The following is a 16794-nucleotide window of genomic DNA, read 5'->3' as shown; positions in this document are numbered from 1 at the left end:
TTGAAAGAAGTTGCTGTGGCCAATGTCACAGAGGTTACTACTTATGTTCTCCTCTAGGATTTTGATGGATTCCAGTCTCACATTGAGGTCTTTCATCCACTTTGAGTTTATCTTTGTGAATGGTGTTAGAGAATGGTCGAGTTTCATTCTTCTGCATGTGGCTGTCCAATTTTCTCAACACCATTTATTGAAGAGACTTTTTTCCATTGCATATTTTTTCCTGCTTTGTCGAAGATTATTTGACCACAGAGTTGAGGGTCCATATCTGGGTTCTCTATTCTGTTCCATTGGTCTGTATGTCTGTTTTTGTGCCAGTACCATGCTGTCTTGGTGATCACAGCTTTGTAATATAGCTTGAAATTGGGCAATGTGATGCCCCCAGCTTTGTTTTTCTTTTTCAACATCTCCTTGGCGATTCGGGGTCTTTTCTGATTCCATACAAATTTTAGAATTCTTTGTTCCAGCACTTTGAAAAATGTCATTGGAATTTTGATCGGGATGGCATTGAAGGTATAGATTGCTCTGGGTAGCATAGACATTTTAACAATGTTTATTCTTCCGATCCATGAGCATGGAATATTTTTCCATCTTTTTGTGTCTTCTTCAATTTCTTTCATGAGTGTTCTGTAGTTCCCAGAGTATAGATCCTTTACCTCTTGGTTAGGTTTATTCCAAGGTATCTTATGGTTTTTGGTGCTATTGTAAATGGAATCGTTTCTCTAATTTCTCTTTCTACAGTTGCATTGTTAGCGTATAAGAAAGCAATTGACTTCTGTGCATTGATTTTGTATCCTGCCACATTACTGAATTGCTGGATGAGTTCTAGTAATTTGGAGGTAGAGTTGTTTGGGTCTTCCACATAAAGTATCATGTCATCTACGAAAAGAGAGAGTTTGACTTCTTTGCCAATTTGAATACCTTTTATTTCTTTTTGTTGTCTGATTGCTGTTGCTAGGACTTCTAGTACTGTGTTGAACAATAGTGGTGAGAGTGGGCATCCTTGACGTGTTCCTGATCTTAAGGGAAAGGGTCTCAGCTTTCCCCATTGAGGATGATATTCGCTCTGGGTTTTTCATAGATGGATTTTATGAACTTGAGGAATGATCCCTCTATCCCTACACTCTGAAGAGTTTTAATCAGGAAAGGATGTTGTATTTTGTCAAATGCTTTTTCTGCATCAACTGAGAGGACCATATAGTTCCTCTCTCTCCTCTTATTAATGTGTTCTATCACACTGATTGATTTGTGAATATTGAACCACCCTTGCATCCCAGGAATAAATCCCACTTGGTCGTGGTGGATGATCCTTTTAATGTACTGTTGGATCCTATTAGCTAGGATTTTGTTGAGGATTTTGGAATCCATATTCATCAGGAATATTGGTCTGAAATTCTTTTTGATGAGGTGTTTGCCTGGTTTGGGGATTAAGGTAATGCTGGCCTCATAGAATGAGTCTGGAAGCTTTCCTTCTGTTTCTATTTTTTTGAAACAGCTTCAGTAGAATAGGTATTATTTCTTCTTTGAATGTTTGGTAGAATTCCCCAGGGAATCCATCAGGCCCCAGACTCTTGTTTTTTGGGACATTTTTGATCACTGCTTCAATCTCATATTCAGGTTGTCAATTTCTTCCTGTTTCAGTCTTGGGAGTTTATAGCTTTCCAGGAAGGCATCCATTTCATCCAGGTTGCTCAGCTTATTGGCATATAGTTATTGATAATAATTTCTAATAATTCTTTCTATTTCCTTGGTATTAGTCATGATCTCTCCCCTTTCATTCATGATTTTATTAATTTGGGTCCTTTCTCTTTTCTTTTGGATAAGTCTGGCCAGTGGTTTATCGATCTTATTAATTCTTTCAAAGAACCAACTTCTAGTTTCGTTGATCTGATCTGTGTTTCTGGTTTCTAATTGATTTCTGCTCTAATTTTAATTATTTCTCTTCTAATGTGTGGCTTAGGCATCATTTGTTGCTTTTTCTCTAGTTCTTTAAGGTGTAGAGTTAGTTGGTGAATTTGGGATTTTTCTATGTTTTTGAGTGAGGCTTGGATGGCTATATATTTCCGCCTTAGAACCGCCTTTGCAGTATCCTACAGGTTTTGGACCGATGTGTTTTCATTCTCATTGGTTTCCATGAATTGTTTAAGTTCTTCTTTGATTTCCTGGTTGACCCAAACATTCTTGAGCAGAGTGGTTTTTAGCTTCCAAGTGTTTGAATTTCTACCAAATTTTTTCTTGTGATTGAGTTCCAGTTTTAGAGCATTGTGGTCTGAGAATATGCAGGGAATAATCTCGATTTTTTGGTATCAGTTGAGACCTGATTTGTGACCCAGTATGTGGTCTATTCTGGAGAAAGTTCCATGTGTGCTTGAGAAGAATGAGTATTCTGTTGTTTTAGGGTGGAATGTTCTGTAAATATCTATGAGGTCCATCTGGTCCAGTGTGTCATTCAAAGCTCTTGTTTCCTTGTTGATTTTCTGCTTAGATGATCTGTCCATTGCTGAGAGTGGAGTATTGAGGTCTCCTACAATTAATGTATTGTTATCAATATGACTCTTTATTTTGGTTAACAGTGGCTTATGTAGATGGCTGCTCCCATGTTGGGGGCATAGATATTTACAATTGTTAGATCTTCTTGTTGGATAGACCCTTTAAGAATGATATAGTGTCCTTCTGTGTCTCTTATTACAGATTTTAGTTTAAAATCTAATTTGTCTGATATAAGAACTGCTACCCCAGCTTTCTTTTGAGGTCCGCTGGCATGGAAGATGGATCTCCATCCCTTCACTTTCAGTCTGGATGTATCTTTAGGTTCAAAATGAGTCTCTTGTAGACAGCATATGGATGGGTCCTGTCTTTTTATCCAATCTGCAACCCTGTGCCGTTTTATGGGAGCATTTAGGCCATTCACGTTGAGAGTGATTACTGAAAGATATGAATTAATTGTCATCATGTTGCCTGTGAAGACCTTGTTTTTATAGACTGTCCCTGTAAATTTCTTTTCTATATCATTTTTGGGGTCTTTCTCCTTTTATAGAACCCCCCCTTAATATTTCTTGCAGGGCCGGCTTAGTGGTCACATATTCTTTCAGTTTCTGATGGTCTTGGAAGCGCTGCATCTCTCCATCCATTCTAAATGACAGCCTTGCCAGATAAAATATTCTTGGCTGCATATTCTCTCGTTTAGTACCCTGAACATGTCTTGCCAGCCCTTTAAGGCTTGCCGGGTCTCTGTGGATAGGTCTGATGTTTTTCTGATGTTCCTCCCTCTGTACGTAAGGAATCTCTTCCCCCTAACTGCCCTTAGGATGGTTTCCTTGGTTCTAAGATTCGCAAGTTTTACTATTACATGCTGGGGTGTTGGCCTGTTTTCCTTGATCTTAGGAGGAGTCCGCTCTGCCTCTAGGACACAAATGTTTGTTTCATTCCCCAGATTCGGGAAGTTCTCAGCTACGATTTGCTCAAATATATCTTCTAGTCCTCTCTCTCTCTCCATCCCCTAAGGGATTCCAATAATTCTGACATTGGAATGTCAACTTTCATGGATTCTGAGTTGTTTTTCCCTGGCCTCCTCTTTTCCCTTTTTCTCTATTATATGGTCTTCTAGGTCACCAATTCGTTCTTCTGCCTCACTTACCCTAGCTGTTAGATTATCTAGATTAGATTGGATCTCACTGACAGCATTTTTTTAAAGATTTATTTATTTATTTGAGAGAGCGAGAATGAGAGCGAGCGAGAATGAGAGAGAGTACATTAGAGGGGGAGGGTCAGAGAGAGAAGCAGGGAGCCCAATGCGTGACTCGATCCCAGGACTCCAGGATCATGACCTGAGCCGAAGGCAGTCGCTTAACCAACGGAACCACCCAGTCGCCCCTCACTGATAGCATTTTTAAGTTCTGCCAATTCAGCTTTCATTTCTGCCCTTAGAGATTCTATGTTGCCATTAATCGATTTCTCCATTCTAGCTATTGTCTTCACAATTGCTAGCCTGAATTCCATCTCCCACATCTTGGTTATATCTGAATCCATTTGTAAATCTGCAGCATAAGTCATAATCTCTGAGTTTTTCCTATTTTGGGGGTTCCTCCTCCCAGTCATTCTGTTGATGGATGGTTGAGGGAATGTACAGGGTCCAAATTATTGACCACAACCCAAGCAAGATGCACCTGTTTTCTAGGGACCTTAGGGTTGTTGGCCTCTTGTTTTCCCAGCCTGTCTTCTGAGGGAGGGGCCTGCCACGCTGTCACACAGGCAACCCTGTTTGGGCAGAGTTGTCCTGCCCCCTGTGGTGGGGGATGGGCTCAGTGAAAACTGGTTTTTGGGGGCTTTTGTTCCCTGGCGGCTTTTCCTGGCAGCTTTCTGCATCTCTTCTGAGAGTCAGAGCAGAAGAGACCATTTCCAACCCTCTGCCTCAGAGCAGAGAGATCGCAGTCTGTTCTTCAGTGAGCTCTCCAGGCCACACTATCTCCGTTTTTGTCTGGGCTGCTATAAACTGCAGCATCCTGGGTTGTGTGCCCCTCAGTAGTGCTCCTAGTCCTCACCTCCAGGTCGGGGCACATCTCTGCCCTTTGTGCTTCTAAAACCACCAGCTGCCCCCAGTTCGCATGCGCGGCCCCGCCACTCTGGGTTTCAGTCTAGGGGGCTGCCCTAAAGTCCTTTCCCCATCACTACTTGTCTGCAAGTCTGTGCCCTGTCCCCAGCAGGGGAGGCTACTGCTCACCAGCGGTGTAGGATCCCCATGGCCAGGCTCCCTCCCACTGCCATTTATCCTCCAATATCTGCCCACGGAATCACAGCTCCCTGCTTTGTACCTCGAAACCAACCGCCCACAATATTCTGTTTGTAAAGATCCAGATCTATATTCTTACATCTCAGGCTGATTTCATGGGTGTTCAGAGTGGTCTGGTAGATATCCACCTCAATTCCGGGGACCAGTTGGAATAGGGTCCCCTACTCCTCTGCCATCTTTTCCCTTTCAGTGTAGATCAGCGTTCTCAACTCTGGTTAATCAAAATTCTTGAAGAAAATTCAGGTAACTCTGAATTCACTGATTTAGTAAGGTTAGCATTAATTCAATAATGCTCATATATTGACACTTTTCTGTTCATACTGTCACAGGTCACAGACCTGACTGGGTTGTTGAATGAAACTGTCACCAATTCATCTCAGCTAATTGGAAATGTAGAAAATCCATTTCTTCTATGTTAGACAACTAGCTATATTTGAATTACATATGGTAATGTGAATAGCCTCAACCTAATACCATGAACACAATTCTGCAAATCTGCTTTAAATCCAGTTTCCATTATAGGATTTCATACAAATTACATTTTGTCTCCCACTGGAAAAACAACAGGTTCCTAAATGAAAAGTCATTTGCAAACAAAAATGCACGAGAATGATACTATTTATAAAAAGCTACCCATGTGAATAATGACAAAGGATAAAATACTACTAGCAAGTCTATACTCCAAGTCAGTCACAAACTTAACATGCCATAAGTCATGCTTACTGTGTGAAATCTGAAGATGAAGACAGTCTGGCCCACTGTCTCCCTAATCTGCTTGGAGAAAACCAGGTATTTGACCTGAACAGTATTTCTGTCTTTTTCCATTTCCCATATGGAATCTTCAAAAAGCACAAAGATATAATAAGTAATTCATTTATTTATATGCTTCCTACCAAGTATTTTCCCCCTAATCCACTTTAATGAACAGCTCTTCTAGAGCAAAGGAAGCTGACCATCTGGCAGACACAACTCAAATACTTATTTTAGTCAGAGTAATTGAATATGAGGATGTGATGAGGAGAACGAGATTTTGCTGAACAGAACTGATCCTGGTCAGCAATTCCTAATCAGTGGCTAATCTCACTTGGGCTGCATGAAACCTGAAGCTAGTTAACGCTCAGCTTCTTCTCAAGCACCCAAGAGTCAGCTTCTAGAAACAACGACTGCACCTAAAGACGCAACATTTGTCCTTTGCACCACCCAACCCTTCTGGGTCTGTAAGTCTAGTCCAAGTTCAGGCTCCCACTGGAATGCCAGCCCTCTTTGTGGGCTTCTTTTACTTACCTTATACTTGCCTTCAAGCCACCCTGCCTCCCACTTTCCTACAAACAACACTACTCTATCAGGCACAAATGACTTTTAAGTCTTATTTCTACAATACAAATGTAAATTCTTGAAGGACACAGGCCACAATGAATGCTTCTAAAGCAAATACTTTTTTTTTTTTAAAGATTTTATTTATTTGACAGAGAGAGACACAGCGAGAGAGGGAACACAAGCAGGGGGAGTGGGAGAGGGAGAAGCAGGCTTCCCGCCGAGCAGGGAGCCCGATGCGGGGCTCAATCCCAGGACCCTGGGATCATGACCTGAGCCGAAGGCAGATGCTTAACGACTGAGCCACCCAGGTGCCCCTAAAGCAAATACTTTTAGAGGAAATGCATCCTTGACTGATTTCAATATAACTGCTTTTATGGGATACCTACTCAGTGCAAGCACTGCACTCCAGGAACCAACTGCCCAATAAGCTGTTTCTCTAGATTGAAGAAGTATTTTAAAGTTAATTTGGACTTGAGAAATCACTGGAAACTTCCCTCTTTTTGTAAGAGGAACAGATGTAGAACTAAAAAAAACAACACTATATCCTTCTCGTTTTTCAAGATGAGGACCAAGTCCTGTTAGCTATTTCCCATCATAAGTCCTTGCTCTTCTAAGTGTGATCCATGGACTGATCCATAGCATTAGTATCACCTGGATCTTATTAGAACTGCAGCAACGCAGACCCCACCCAAAACCCAGTGAATCAGAATGCACTTTCACAAGATCCTCAGGCAGATTATATGCACATTAAATTTTAAGTACTGATTTAGTTCATAACTTTTTCCTTTTAACATCATATTTTGCCTTTGGTTTCACTTTATTGGATTTTTTAAAAAGAACTATGTCTAATGTAACAAATCAAACAATATAAAATTGTAGGTGTAAAAAGGTTAACAATCATTCCCATCCTGGCCACCTGTGAAAATCCATGTTAAAAGCTGACTGTGGGGGCGCCTGGGTGGTAGAGTCAGTTAAGCGGCGACTCCTGGTTTTGGCTCAAGATGTGATCTCAGGGTCATGAGATCAAGCCCCCTGTGCGGCTCTGTTCTCAGCACAGATTCTGCTTAGGTTTCTCTCTCTCCTTCTTCTGCCCCTCCCCAACCCCAATGTGTGCACGGTCTCTCTCTGTCTCTCTCAAATAAATAAACAAATCTTTAAAAAAAAAAAGTTGACTGTGTGACATCTCTAACCAGGTTCATCTATCCTTACACCAAATCGAATGTGCACATAATATCTGAGTGATGGAACAATGTTATTTTCAATCAGCTCTAGAATGTGGGCACTGACACACCGCATCAGCTGCCTACACCTGCCCAAGCCATTTCTCGGATTCCCTAGGTGCTAATGGGCATTTTCACAGTAATCTGTGCACAATCACCAACCTCCAAGCAATAAAACAAAGATGAATAAAGTGGGCAGACAGAATAAATCTTCAGGTTACAAAGGCCTGAGCCTTTGTGTGTGATGTATTTCACACGATGGTATTTGTGTGATATGGCTAGAACCAAATGTTTATATAATCAAATGAGCACATTCTAGTATTTTCTTTCTCCATTTACAACTGGGCACCATTGACAGTGATGAAAATTCTATGGTTTGATTCAGAGGACCAAGGATGCTATAAGCATGATTCGCCCCTAAGGCCAAATGCAATGTTACAAAGCCAGGAAATGGTTCGGTTATATATTCACAAATTTTTTCTATACAAACAACATGTCTTGCCTAGGCATCTTTACAAGGGACTGTATAAGTAAAAAGGAACAACTATGCAGGAAATGAAAGTTGCAGCCTATCCTAGGACAATAGGTAGCTGGAATACTCAATAGAAGTCAAAGCTGGAGAAAAGTTAAGAATAATGTTAACAGCAATGAGAGGTAAAGGTGTGTGTCAGATGATGCACTCGCCAATTCTGCTGATAGATGGATGCCTCAGTATGAGATGAGTCTAATGCTGGAGCGACTAATATGCACAGTTGTTAGATACTCAGATTAGCTCATATGCTATTTATACCTTGAAAATTGAAATTTTTCAATGGCTTGAAAATTGGCTGTACCTTTTTTTTTCTACAGATAGGAATTTGATGGGTCCATGTAGGCCCCTCCAAGGGGTGACAGACTCCAAGCCCTTCGTGACAGAGTGGTTTTCTCTGATGGCACAACCCACTGCACAGGGAATGGGGTCATTAGCAATGGAGGTAAGCCTTTTAAGTTATCCTTCAGATCTCCTCCCACATCTTAGCTCACCAAATATCCAAATCCTAGCACTACAGCGTTCTTAACTTTGACCCAAAACTTCTGATCTGATCTAGTGAGATCTGCAGAAGAACTGGAACAAAAAGAACCCATAAATAACTGAGCAAGCTTAGGAGGGGTTCAGATGCTGATACGCTACAAGGCCACTAAGTCCCAGGGCCCTACCGTTAGTGGGTACTGATCAGGCTTCCACCAGCCCAGAATCAACTTTATTTCTTTTATGTAACCTCGCTTGTGTATAATACGCTCCTCCTCCACAAGAGGAGATAAGGTAAAACACGAGGAGATTTGAAACATACTTCAAAAAGGGTGATATATATATATTTTAAAGATTTTATTTATTTATTTGACAGAGAGAGCGAAAGAGCACAAGCAGGGGGAGCAGCAGAGGGAGAGGAAGAAGCAAGCTCCCTGCGGGACTCCATCCCAGCACCCTGGGATCATGACCCGAGCCGAAGGCAGATGCTTAACCATCTGAGCCACCCAGATGCCCAAAAAGGGTGATATTTTAAACATCTATTCCCCGTAACTTGCTCTGCCAACAACATCCAATGGCCTGACTTTAAAACGGGGAACGACCGTTTTAAACAACAAAACAGCTGAGAACCAGGGCTAGGGAAGGACAGCTAAATGCGAACGAGGCAATGGGCTAAAGGTTTTACCCACACTAGCTCAGTACTACACGTCAGTAATCACTAAAACAGCTCAGTGTGTTAAAAATTCTCACCATGTTAAAGATAAGGAAAAAGAGCCAGAGAGAGAGATTGAGAGGCTTCCAAGGGTCACACAGCCAGCGTAGCCACAGAGGTGCCTATTGATCCTGGATTTTTCTGCTTCCAGAGCCCTCGGCGTCTCACCCTTTCCTACAGAGACTCCACAGTAAATCCACTAACATATGGGGGGGAAGAGAGCACTGGGTTTCAAGTCACAGTGTGTCAATCTAAATGCTGGCTCCACCACATGCCCCAGTCAAGTTACCTAACATCTCTGGATGGCAGTCCTCATTCGAACACGGGATGTTTGAAGAAGTGAAAAGGTTTACAAAGAAAAGAAAGTGCCTGGCATGTAGTAAAACTTGACAAATATTACATCCCCCAAAGTGGATTCAGCCTTAGCCATTTAGTAGAATTACAGAGACTTGATCTGGGTACATGTTTTTAGGCCCTTGCAGCATATTCCACAATGCACAATCAAGTGGTATCAAGTACTTAATTATTTTGTGGGAAGAAAGAGGACACCCTCCACAGATACACTGAAAAGTGAGGGTGGGAAAAATGTCTGTGGTGTTTTGCCTTTTCCGTTAAGGCAAAGCTTGAAACAAATTGACAAAGGTTTTTATTCCCCTAATATCAGTCCAATTAATTCAAACAGAATGTGAAATTAACTTATAAATTTCATTTCAGGGGCATTATTACTTTTTAACTAGTGGTGCATATCTAGGCTACTATTTATGACACAGATCTTATTTAGCAGAAAGTCTGCTTATAAGCTGGACAGATGTGCAGGGTTTTCTGAATCTCATCAGCACAAAAGCCAAAAAAGGTTAATCCTGATTTAGCCGCCTAGACATTCAAAGCTGATCAGCTTGTTCTGTCCTTTAGTTCTGTCCCACCTGCACAAATCCTCCAGGCTCCATCTAACTCTGCTCCAACATGCTGGGTGTCAGGAGGGCCCCAGGCTGGTGACATGAAGGGGCTTCACTGAGACTCTCCCAGGCCCAACCCTACCCTGCACACAAGTTCACACATGGGTGTCCACACACTCAGATGAGAAAAGCATCCATCTGTCCCAGCTCTGTGGTGTGCAGGATCTTACAAGAGTTTGTATACCATCTTTATCTTTCAGAACAAAGAACGAGAGAGAGAAAGCGATTGGATTACTGCAGTATCAGGGCTTACAGGAGTGGCTGGTGTATCTGAATGTCCAGGAGCTGTGGCACTCTAGGTTCTAACCCCAGAAGAGCCAAGAGGGGACAAAGCAAGAAAGACTAAGAGTCACAGAGAATTCTGCAGCTCTGTGCGTGGTTTGTTTTGTTTTGCTTTTTTTGGTTTTTTAAAGATTTTATTTATTTATTTGACAGAGAGAGACACAGCGAGAGAGGGAACACAAGAAGGGGGAGTGGGAGAGGGAGAAGCAGACTCCCCGCTGAGCAGGGAGCCCGATGCGGGACTCGATCCCAGGACCCTGGGATCATGACCTGAGCTGAAGGCAGTCGCTTAACCAACTGAGCCACCCAGGCGCCCTTGTTTTGTTTTTGCTATCATTATGCACACAAACAAGCAAGAAAATAAATGAACAAGCAAGCAGAAAATCATTTGGTCTAACATACGCATGTTCCAGATTTTAAATGAAAGTAGGTCCAGAATTGTGGCTGCAAAAGGAGGCCTTCTTTTGACCTAATCTCCTCCTCTAATGATCAATTCCTTTCTCTCTTCCATTTACTGCCTTGATTCAAATCCTTTCATAGGATTTACTAATTGTAGGTTCCTAGGCAAGTTATTTAAATGATCTTCCCTTATCTTCCCGTCTGTAAAAAGAGGATACCAAGAGCCAACACCTCATGGAACTGTTGTAGGGATTAAAAGAGTCCCTGAAATGAGTGCTAGACTCATGAGGGACATTACAAGGTCACGGTAAGTCCAGATCTGCACATGTCTGCAGAATAGGACTGGCCACTACATTTGAGGATGTCCCTCAGTGATGTAGGATGACACAGAGTAGGCACTTCATGTAAAGAGACTGAGGGTAGCAGGTAGTCTACTGAGGATGGTTTAGGGACTTTCACTCGAGGTTTTAAACATAAAAATCTGAGCAGGTGGTAGAAAAAAAGGAGCAACAAGTGGGCCTTTGGGAGATGTCCACTCCATGATGAACAATCTTTGGGTCAGGACAACTAAGAAATGTTGTATGGAAGCAGGGAGGAAAGGAAGACACAGGTCAGGAGGCAGCCCATACCCAGCATCAGTGACAGGAGACTCAGTGAAAACACCAAGAGCACCTCTGTGTTAGTTCAGGACCTCTGAGAGGTAGAAAACAAAACAGAATTAGATACGCTGGAGATGTGTTGGAGGAAGCACCTGGAAAGGAAGCAGGGAAGGGAGCAAGAGAAGGCAGGGGAGAACCTTGAGACTGTGGTTGCAGGTTGGAGTCCTGTGAAGTAGGGGTCAGAGGAGATTGAGCAGGGAGAGTCCCAGAAAGTCCAAGAAAGTCTTAGTCAGGCCAATGGGAAGTACTCAAGCCAAAGTTGCCCATATCCTATAGAGAAAAGGGCCTGCATTAGTCCCCCACCGTGCTGGTCACTGGCTGAGAAGAGCCTGTAGAAGTGAAGCTCCAGCAGGAATAGGGTGGTGGGTCCAGAAGGACAGCAGCAGTGGTCGTTAGTCAATCATGCTCCTGACGCAGAAAACCTGAGAATTCATTTTCATGGCCGCCACACTCCACTTGGGCTGCAGAGGTTTAATCTGTACATGCGCTTGGGAGAAGCTCTTCCATGGCTCTTGGGTACCATCTCTCACTCAAGGTTAGTGGTCTCAGGGCAATAGCTAGTTCTCACCCTCTCCCTCCTCCACCATCTGTTAGAAATTCCCTCACCCTCCACCATCATTGTGGCAGAGCTTGGTGGTTTATCTGGCAGTGTGACACAAACTTTCATTTCTTCTGGGAAATCACACCCTTCTGGGTGGGAGATGGCTACACATACCCGCTCACAGCTCCAGTGGGGTAAGGCGATGCCAATAGATGCCAAAGAGGATCAGAAGGTGACACACACACTTCCCCCTGGTCCCATCGTGCAAACAGTTCTACTACCCCTGCTGCCAGGGCAGTGGCTCCTTCTTGCGTGCTGACTCCTGGAGACAAACTGTCTAAAGTGCTTTGGTGGCGGAGGTAGCTTGGACTTCAAGAGGACGTGACTGTAGCCTCTGGCAGAAGGTTATCAGCTTCAAGCCTTCCAGACCAGAATGGGAGGGACAGAAAGCACAAAATCTCCACAGGGAAAAAGCACCAGGAGTGATTTCCCAGTGACCTAATCATAGTTCCCAGACTTGTGTATTTTTCCTATTGGGGACACAGTGTCCTCGAGAGGGCTCTGATTTAATGTATGTACTGCATCTTAAAGGAAAGCCCTCCATCCTTTCACAAGGTCACCTCCAAGCTACTGCATCAGCCATCCCTTCAAATGACTCCAGGATTTTCTGAGGTTAACTCCTTCTGAATGATGGATGGTGTAGAATGTGGTAAGATCGGTGGAAGCTATGGTCCTGATCCCACTCCCCCTCTTCCTTTGCTATAAAGTCAGATCCCTAATCAGATCCATATCTGATGGTCAAGCTTTCTGTGATTCCCAGGATAGTGGTGCTGGCTGAGATTCTGCAGAAAGGAAAACAAACACATGCCCAGAGTAGACATCTATCCCTGTGAGGATGAGCCACTGGCCTTTCCAGGGAAGACCCATATAGCCACTTTGCTACAAAGGGGCCAGTTGGACTCCTCAAGGAATATGCTGTTACAGGGGCTCAGATCTGTTTCTCCTGCAGACAGGGAGGACATTTAGAGGCAGCAAGGGCTACAGATGATGATGCACAGTTCATGGCCACTGCTCCGTCCACACTGCCAAATGTATTGCGTGACCTTGGGCAAATCACATGGCCTCTCTGCATCTCCGTTTCCTTTTCTGAATAATAAGGGAGATCAGACTAAATGTTCCCTGAATCTTCTTCCATGTCCAACACTATGAACTGCTAAGACATGAAGATCTGACATATCACTGAATAGGGATGGGGGTGGTCCTCTAACCGTGAGTCCATGCACAGCAAGCCCTCTCTTGAATTACCTGAATTACTATGGACTGTGGAGAAATTCACACCAATCTGAAAAGTAAAATATTTGAAAAAAAAAAAAATATTTGTCACTTCCAAGTAAACTAAGCTAATGCCTAGTAAAGAACCTACTTTAATCAAGAAAGAAAAATGTGGTTATTTTTCATTACACTAACTTGCACATGAGTGGTTAAAAACAAAACATAACCACAACTCTCTAAACCTCTGCCTCAAATTCACTACTCAGCCAGGTTTGTAATCACCACCAGCATGATTCTTAGTCGAACTCATTTCAAATAGGTATCACCAGGGTGACAGATGTAACCAACATGATAAAATCCAGATGTTTACTGATCAAGATTGAGGTTTCAGGGCCTCGGCCAGTTATCTGTTTTCTTGCCTGTTCTGTGCCTGCTTCTCTTTCTGAGAACTTCCCGGTTTCTCTTGTAAAGCTTGACCTTATACAAATTACTTAAGTTCCTGAAACCTTGCTCCATGTCTTCACCTGTAAAATGGACATAATAATGTCTACCTCACAACATAGTTGTGAGGATTAAATGAGATAATGCACATAAAGTGGTTAACCCAGGGGCACCTGGATGGCTCAGTCATTAAGTGTCTGCCTTCAGCTCAGGTCATGATCCCAGGGTCCTGGGATTGAGCCCCACATCGGGCTCCCTGCTCCGCGGGAAGCCTGCTTCTCCCTCTCCTACTCCTCCTGCTTGTGTTCCCTCTCTCGCTGTGTCTCTCTCTGTCAAATAAATAAATAAAATCTTTAAAAAAAAAAAATGGGTAACCCAGATCTGGAGTGTGTGAGTGTTAAATCATGGTCCTTTCCACTAGTTTGATTTGTTGGTAATTGAATTGCCTCATTCTGCTCACCCCATGCCACTAGATACCCTCCCTCAGCTCTATTTGCCTCGGCTCTCAGTGTGCTCCCAACTTTCTCAGCTCTCGGGAAGAAATAAATCTTAATCTCCACTGTTCTCTAGTTCCAGACATTGGCACTCCACTTGTGTCTAAACCTTGGTGAATCCCAGCACCCAGGACCTCATGTCACCTTCCCATCTCCAGTTTGATTTTAAGTATCTTAAATAGTCTCCCCTTCCTTCACTCAAAAGCACAGTCACTTTTCCAGGCATAACTGGCACAATCTGTGAAGGAAGACTTTGTGTGCCAAACAAAGAGAAGCCAGAGCTCAGACTTGGTCCAAAGTACTGAAGTCTAATTTGGGGATGACGTCCAATATGAGCTCAAAGCAAATAATGGGATGAAAAGTGCTGTCCCTAAAATAATTTCACTAGAAAATAAAATTCTGTGTCTTTTCCCCACCAAATTTAAAAGCAGTCCATCAAAACTCTTATTTGTCAATGGAAAGAGGCTACAAGTTGTTGATGATACCACCAACTAATCTCTAGTTGCAGGTGATAGTTTTCAAACCGCCCCCCCCCCATTTACTTTCATGTGTGAGACTGCCAGGTTTAATCATCCCAAAGTCACAGATATGAAAGCAGGCTCAGAGCAGACATGCAGTTCACCTGGGATCAGAGATAACTGAATAGCTCTACATCCTTTCTTATTTAGACTGGATTAGAGTCAGCAAATTCTTCTGGAAGGAGAGAGATAGTATTTTAGACTTTGCAACCACACATGGCTTCTGTTGCATATTTGTCTTTATCATATTTTTTACAACACTCTGAGAATATAAAAATCTTAGCTCACATGCCATATTAAAACAGGTGGTGGCCTGGATTTGGCCTACAGGCCACAGTCTGTCAACCTCTGGACTAGAACACTTTATTGATGTATTATTTTCATTTTATTTTTTACCCTGTCCCATGAACCAGATAAAATTAAAGATGCCTTCAGATTTTACAACTAGTTTTTGTTTTTGTTTGGGGAAGGTGGATTTTTTTTGTTTGTTCAATAGCAATTATAGGACTTTGGATTCTTTTTTATAGGTAATTCTCTTCCCAAAGGTCCTAAAAATAAATTTAGAATTTACAGGTCTCTAAACTAACAGATCCTTCTGCCTAAAATAGCTAAATAATTTGACTATATTTCTCTGAAGAGTAAAACATGTCGGTCCAACCCCTTTGATTTAAAAACATCTTAGGAGCAGATCCGGGGAGACTCACCTTCTTCCCCAGGAGGAGCTGCGCGGGAGCGCACCGCAGGGATCTGCTGGGTTTGGAGACTCCACAGGGGGTCGGGTGCCAGAGACAGAAACGTGCAGTCACAGGCCGGGTGAGCACGGAGTGCGGCTGGAGACTGGGGAGACGGGAGTGACTGACTGCTTTTCTGTGGAGGCACACTGAGGACCGGGGCCCGGAGTTCTCGGCTACTCCGGGGTGGAGATTGGGAGGCTGCCATTTTCACTCTCCGCCTCCAAAGCAGTACAGAAAGCTTGCAGGGAACAAAAGCTACCAAGAGCAAACCCGAGCAGATTACTTAGCCCAGACCGGGCAAGGGCGGGGCAATTCCACCTCTGGCAAAGACATTTGGGAACCATGGCAACAGGCCCCTCCCCCAGAAGATCAGCGAGAACAGCCGGCCAAGACCAAGTTTACCGATCAATGAGAACGGCAGAACTCCAGCGCTAGGGGAATACTGCACATAGAATTCATGGCTTTTTTACCATGATTCTTTAGTCTTTCAAAGTTAATTATTTTTTTTAACTGTCTTTTTTTCTTTTTTTTTTGAATTTTTCTTTTTCCCTTTTTCAACCAACATCTTATCAATCCCTTTTTTAAAAAATATTATTATTTTTCATTTTTAGAGTCATATTCTATCCCTTCATAGTAGCTACTCGTATTTTTGGCATATATATATAAGTTGTTCTCTCTTTAAAATTTTGAGATAGTTTCTTCTAACAGATCAAAATATACTCTAAATCTCTAGTGTATGGGTTTTTTTCTACTCCCCTGCCTGATCACATTCTCTCCCTTTTTTTTTTCTTTTTTTTTTTTAAATCCTCTTCTTTCTTTTTACAAACAACTTATGAATTTCTTTTATAAAATTTTTTATACTTTCCATCTTTACAGTCATATTCCATCCCTTCATCATATCAACCCTTATTTTTGTACATATATAAGTTTTTCTTTCTTTAAATTTTGGGAGGCACTTTCTTTTAACAGACCAAAATACACCCAAAATCTAGTGTGTGGCACTGATCTATATACCAGCCTGATCATATTTGATCACATTCTGTTTTTGTTTTGTTGTGTTTTGTTCTGCTTTTGTTTGTTTTTATCTTTTTCTTTTTCTTTTTTTTTTTTTCTTTTTCTTTTTTCTCTCTTTCCCTTTCTTTTCCCACTGCTTCAGGTCTTTTCTGATTTGTCTAGAGTATATTTTCTGGGGACGTTGTTACCCTGCTAGCATTTTGTTCTCTCATTAATCTATTCTCCTCTGCACAAAATGACAAGATGGAAAAAATCACCTCAACAAAAAGAACAAGAGGTAGTACCGACTGCCAGGGACCTACTCTATACAGAGTTCAGAATCATCACTTTAAAGATACTAGCTGGGCTTGAAAAAAGCATGGAAGTTATTAGAGAAATCCTTTCTGGAGAAGTAAAAGAACTAAAATCTAACGAAGTAGAAATCAAAAAGGCTATTAATG

At 42.3% G+C, this 16794-nt stretch overlaps 1 long non-coding RNA gene across 3 annotated transcripts in view; it reads right to left on the bottom strand.

The window, feature by feature from the left end:
- The window catches only part of LOC135365391 (uncharacterized), a 384630-nt gene that overhangs the window by 279924 nt on the left and 87912 nt on the right, over positions 1-16794 (bottom strand). The window contains exon 1 of one of the 3 annotated variants that reach the window (XR_010413088.1): positions 15311-15647. The exons of the other annotated variants lie outside the window; for them this stretch is intronic. This is a non-coding gene — a long non-coding RNA (uncharacterized LOC135365391). Of the gene's footprint in view, positions 1-15310; positions 15648-16794 lie in introns of those variants that run through there. 3 annotated transcript variants of the gene reach the window in all.

Source organism: Mirounga angustirostris, unplaced genomic scaffold (genome assembly GCF_029215605.1).
Source record: "Mirounga angustirostris isolate CCGP_5_RB_7025 unplaced genomic scaffold, mMirAng1.0.hap1 SCAF_7, whole genome shotgun sequence".
Taxonomy (NCBI): Eukaryota; Metazoa; Chordata; class Mammalia; order Carnivora; family Phocidae; genus Mirounga; species Mirounga angustirostris.
The sequence above is the reverse complement of the archived record's forward strand: the minus strand, read 5'-3'. Positions and strand labels throughout refer to the sequence as shown.